The sequence below is a fragment of the Lactuca saligna genome, chromosome 2 (genome assembly GCF_052625555.1).
Source record: "Lactuca saligna cultivar CGN05327 chromosome 2, ASM5262555v1, whole genome shotgun sequence".
Lineage (NCBI taxonomy): Eukaryota > Viridiplantae > Streptophyta > Magnoliopsida > Asterales > Asteraceae > Lactuca > Lactuca saligna.
The window spans coordinates 156,535,654-156,541,927 of NC_136418.1; the positions used below are offsets into that span (position 1 = coordinate 156,535,654).

Genomic DNA, 6,274 nt, shown 5'->3' on the forward strand with positions numbered 1-6,274 from the left:
TTCAATCCGAACACCCTACATTAGAACTTTGCATTCGTTAACAAATTTTCTCATGCATGACCGGATCTATTGCTTGTTTTATCTGTATCCATTATCCGAGTGGATGTACATATGTTCCGGCGACCTCTCATCGGGAAACACCGACTTCGCTCGTCACGGTCCGCCATCAGATGTGTTCATATACAAAGTCCACCCCCTCCACACTTATCTGAGTTATCACTGCTCGCAGACAAATGCACTTCGATGCGACAGCTCCAACAAATCCACGCTCAAATGATCGTCTCTGCCACCATAAACGACAACTTCGCCGCTAGCCGTTTACTATCCTTCTCCGCTCTTTCCCTTCATGGCGACCTAATTTATGCTTCCAAACTACTAAATAGTGTACAACAACCAAACATGTTTATGTGGAACACCCTGATTAGAGGCCTAGCGATCAGCCCTGATCCAAGTGAAGCATTTTTCCTGTATATAAAGATGCGTCGAATCGGCGTTACCCCTGGTAAACACACCTTCCCTTTTCTTCTCAAGGCGTGTTCTAACTTACAATCGCTTACATCCTGCAAACAATTACATACCCAAGTGGTAAAAGTCGGGTTAGACCTGGATTTGCATGTTGTGAATAGTTTGATCAGAGGCTACTCTGTCTCTTGCAGCTTGAAAGACGCCCGCCAAGTGTTCGACGAATTTCCTGACAAAAACGTCAACATTTGGACCACAATGGTATGTGGCTCCGCTCAAAATAATTGCCCAGAAGACGCATTGGCGCTGTTCGATGAAATGGTAGCTCAAAAATTCGAACCAAATGGTCCAAGCCTTTCATCTGTACTATCAGTTTGTGCACAATCGGGGTGTTTAGACATCGGCGAGAAGATCCATAGATACATACAGGAGAAAGTACTCGAAACTGGAGTTATTCTTGATACTGCTTTGGTGAACATGTACGCCAAGAATGGAGCACTCGTCATGGCTAGAAATTGTTTCAATAATATGCCTCACAAAAACATTGTAACCTGGAATGCGATGATTTCAGGGTTAGCAGTTCATGGCCATGCCAAAGAAGCCCTCGATTACTTTCACGAGTTAGAGAGACATCAGGTGGTTCCAAATGATCGGACATTTGTTGGGGTTTTATCTGCTTGCTGCCATGCCGGAATGCTTGATTTTGGATGGAAAATATTCAAATCGATGAGGAGTGTTTATGGGATCGAGCCCAAGATACAGCACTATGGATGCATGGTTGATCTTCTAGGTCGAGGTGGGAGGGTATTGGAGGCGGAGGAGTTGATAAAGGAGATGCCATGGAAAGCTGATTTGAAGATTTTGGGAGCCTTGTTGAGTGCTTGTGGTAGCCATGGAAATCTTGAGGTTGCAGAAAGAGTGGTGAAGAAGATGATTGTATTGGAGCCGGATAATCATGGAGTTTATGTTGTTTTGTCAAATATGTATGCAGATGTTGGACGTTGGGAGGATGTTTTGAGGGTGAGGGGGATTATTAAAGATGGGAGTTTAACGAAAACACCCGGTTGGAGCATTGTCGGTGGTGAATAATTTGATCATATGTTTGAGTTGAAAACTTGAAATAAAAAGTATAATTTAAATGAATTGAAAGTGACATATCTATGATTGGTTGAGGTAAAGGCGTAAAACTCTTGTTAAACTATTTTCTTAGTTTGATTAGAAGTTGATAGCAAAAAATACAAAATGTATTTGATACGTAATTTTACAAGTGTAGTCTACTTATAATTATTCAAATTAGCCAATCCGGTAACTAGAAAAGTAAGGTGACCATAAATTTGTAATTTTTTTTTTTTGGTTGGGGAGGGGGGGAAGGGATAGAGTCATGCTATGGGGGCAGCGGATTAGGGACGTTCCCGAAGGTACCACCACTCTGAGCAAGACAAGTTCACCAACCTCAACGTCCTTGAGAAGACTGAGACTGGTTATGAGTAAGAGAGTCGGAGGTATGTGCCTGAAAAACAACATAACCAAAAGTTAACCAGGGATGGTCCCGAGAGAACGTTTTGATGGTTAAATTTGTCAATGATCTTAATTCAAATTTGAGTAGTGAATGTAAAGTAATCAAGTCCGCATACCTATACTCTTCATTCTCACGATCTTTTATATGTCTTACAATGGGAATCATCGCCTTACCAGGCTGAGCAGGTCTGGTCTAATCGTCATTAATGCAAGAACGGTCGAAGGTATCGAAGATTGTACTTAGGTTAAGTCATTAGTCACATCTGATAGATCATAAGTATTGTAGTTAACTTTAATGGTAAGTTGTATCCTGTTATTGATTATAATGCCTTCATTTGTCTTGATCCCATTGCTACTTGATGTACTTTACTTACGGTAGGTTCTGTTGGATTAAGTGTCTAAGCTCATAACTATAAGTGTAATGTACTTGATCCGATAGTAACATGATGTTTTTGGGTTGCCTTCACACTAGTGACTAGACAGGATGACTATCAAGGAGAGAGGCTGATTTATTGTTAAGAATAATAAATTGGGGCATAAATATGATTTATTAATATATTATAAGAATAATATATTAATTAGAAGTCATATTATTAATTAGTATTTGATCAGAAATTAATTTGGAATTAATTTTGGGATTAAAGGAACTGATTAAAAGTATAGGGGTTGTTTTGTAATTATTTGATAGTTGCGGATTTAGGCCAATGGATCACCTTATTAAGCAAGGGCCGAAAATCCTAGAAAGGATCTAGGAGTTTTTGTCCAAGGGTAAAGGATAGGAGGTCCATGGACTTGTTTAGGCCCTAAGCTAAGAAATTAGAGTTTCCATCCTGAAACCCTAGCTAACCTCAAGTATAAATAGACTCCATTATGCTCTAGATTTCGTCCACCTTGGAGAAATCCTAGTAGAGCCGAATTTTGAAGCTAGTTACCTTCCCTTCTCTTTCTTATATTCATCCTCTCACTCAAGTGTGTTTGTGAGCCATTAGAAGTACTACAATTGTGGTACTTGTTTTCAAGAGCTAAGGAAATTCAAGGAACTAGTTGTTATTACTATATAGCAACAAAGGTATGTATTCTAATCTTTTGTTTGTGAATTTCGAAAATATTAGATGCATGCTAGGGTTTTCTTTTGTGTTCATTTGTTGTATGTCTAATAGTGAAAACATATATCCAAACTAGGGTTGCATGCACACATATGATTATTTGTATAAAGCTCCACAGCGGTATCAAAGCCTTTAGTTTTTGTTTTAAACTGGATTTGATACAAAAGTATGAACTTGATAAATTAGGTTTTATGGCTAATAAACCCTAGGGCTTGATTTTACGAAATTAGGGTTCCAAAACCCTAGTTGTCGAATTTTGTTATGGTTTCTTGAACCCTTTCCTTTGGCATTAAAAATTCGAAATTATGGTTGTCTAACCCTAGGGTTTTCGAAAATGCCTTATTCCTAAGATAAAATTCCAAGATTTTAGGGATTAGGATAATGCTATCTTTTGTAATTATCCATTTAATAGTTTAAATAGATAATTAAAGATCTTTGAATTATCCCATCCCAAATTTTTGAATTTTAAGGGATAAAGGGATTACGTTATGGATAATCCTTCAAGATTTAATAATTTAAATTAGTTGTTTAATTTTAGATAATTATTAAATCAAAGTTTTAATATTTAAGTTTTTAAAATTAAAAGGTATTAATTTTTGAATAATTTAAATTTGATTAAAACCCTAGTATTTTGAAATGTTTAAAATACACCATTATACTATATTATAATATTATAAGATTAATATATATATATATATATATATATATATATATATATATATATATATATATATATAAGATTAAACTAGTCTTACCGTTAGTAGGTCACATTCACGAAGCCGATCTATAAGAGGGGTATAAGGTTGCTGCCTATAAAATGACAGTTTAATGGGTGTCCACTCTCACCCACCGCTTCCTTAATTAGTGGAGGGTCGTTAGCTGAACGGGTAGGATAGGGCAACTAATTCATCATTAAAAGTATAATGATTAATAAAGTAACTAAATGTTTTTGTAAAATTCTCAATCTTAGTTACCTTAGGAAAAATGTGAAAATGATGCTATTCCATGAAATTACACTTTGCACCCTGCCAAGTCATTAGTGGAACATGTGTGGTTAACCGGCACGCTAATTTGGGATAAGCAAAGGTGGCAAAGGGTAGCTTGATGTTTATCATAGAATAATGGAGTGTGTGTGGTTAACCGACACATTGATTAGGTGATTTGTAACATCGAGAGTACCAAGTATATTTGCATGGTTATTCATATCCTGTTTGTGATCCTCGGTATCCCAGTCACAAACTTGAAGGGCATATCGAGATTTAAACATGACATTGAAAAGTTCAATGAAACTCAAAAGAATCTAAGAATTTCAATTCATTTAAAACTTAAAACTCTTTTCGTTTTTTATGGTGGAAATTAGTGAATCGTCATTCACTTACCTTCAAATTATTTGCATTCTAGATTACGACATCCCTTTTCTAAATTGTGAATAATTGTGTTGGGTCCTAGCCCTAATTTCTCATTTGGGTGTTTAATTGGGGATTCTTATCTAATCAAACTTTGTCTGTTTTTCTTTTCAGATGTCTGATTCAAAAACCAATGCTTCTGGCTCAACTCATCCTGGCTTATTCTCACTCATGAATTTGTGTGGGAGGATGATTTTTGAAGGAACCAACTTCAACGATTGGATCTGTAACATCCGAATGGTCACCCGATACGATTACAAGGAGTAGTTGTCGACAAGGAGCTGAAGGAGGTTGACACCAACACTGCTACTCCTGAGGAAATTGTTGCATTCGAGGCTCACGAGTGAGATGCTACGAAAGTTCATTGCATCATGCTCGCGACTATGACTTTCGAACTCCAAAATTTCTACGAAGACTACTACCCCTACGAGATGCATCAAGATTTGATGGATAGGTACTATCAAAGCGCAAGGCAGGAAAGGTACGACATCATCGCTTTGATTATCACTACCAAAATGAGTGATGGAGAGTCCATCACGGCCCGCCTGCAGAAAATGCAGAGATATGTGGACCGCTTGCTGAAGTTAAATTTTAACTTCGATGAGGAGTTGGCCAAAAATATTATTCTGCACTCCTTACCTCCTTGTTACGACCAGTTTCGTATGACCTATCACATGAACAAGGAGGAAGTCACCCTAAGTAAACTCCAATGCCTGCTAAGGACTGCTAAGAGTAGTCTGAAAGGAAAATTTGTTGCATCTACTCCTACTACTGCCTTATTGGGCAAGGGAAAGGTAAGAAGAGGAAGGCTCCTTCTAAGAGCCACCATAAGGGAAACTCCCCCGATGGTACCTCTTCAAGTGGAACCAAGGCTGGTCCCATTGCACCCTCCTCCAATCCGAAGGATGCAGAGTGCTACTACTGCCATGAGAAAGGGCATTGGAAACGAAGTTGCCTGAAGTACTTGCATGATATCAAGGATGGGAAGATAAACAGGTATTTATATTATTCATTCTAGAAACTCATCACATGCTATGTATTGGGTCCTTGATACAGGATGTGGTTTTCGCATTTGCTCTGGTTTGCAGGGCCTAAGAAGAAGTAAGGATGTGGAACATGGGAAGATAAACTTGATCATGGGAAATAGGAAAGTGTCGCCTGTTACCAAGATTAGAGTTTACTCTTTAGAGTGGTTAGTAGTGGGTTAGGTTTAGATTTGAATAATTGTTGTTAATCGTCAGAAATGACACGAAACATTATTTATTTTCATGGTTTATATAAACAAGGCTTTAGATTTTCGTTTGATAATGAAAAAGGTTCTATTAATGCTTTCTTTAACGGTACTTTCTATTTTGAAGCATTGCATTGTAATGGAATATATGAAACTGTGATTGTTTTAGACAACTTAGGAAATGATGTGTTGCATATCGATTCTTCTAATAGTTTGGATAAGGCATGCTTGTGACATTGCCGTCAGAAACGACACGAAACATTATTTATTTTCATGGTTTATATAAACAAGGTTTTAGATTTTCGTTTGATAATGAAAAAGCTTCTATTAATGCTTTCTTTAATGGTACTTTCTATTTTGAGGCATTGCCTTGTAATGGAATATATGAAACTGTGATGGTTGTAGACAACTTACAAAATGATGTGTTGCATATCAATTCTTCTAGTAGTTCGAATAAGGCATGCTTGTGGCATTATCGTCTTGGACATGTCAACAAGAAGCGCATAGCCCAACTACAATTGGATGGAGTCCTGTAGTCATTTGACCTTAAG

At 37.4% G+C, this 6,274-nt stretch overlaps 1 pseudogene; it reads left to right on the plus strand.

Moving 5' to 3' along the window:
* LOC145032297 (pentatricopeptide repeat-containing protein At5g56310 pseudogene) lies at nucleotides 1-1,605 on the plus strand (annotated as a pseudogene).
* The last annotated feature ends 4,669 nt before the right edge of the window (nucleotides 1,606-6,274 follow it).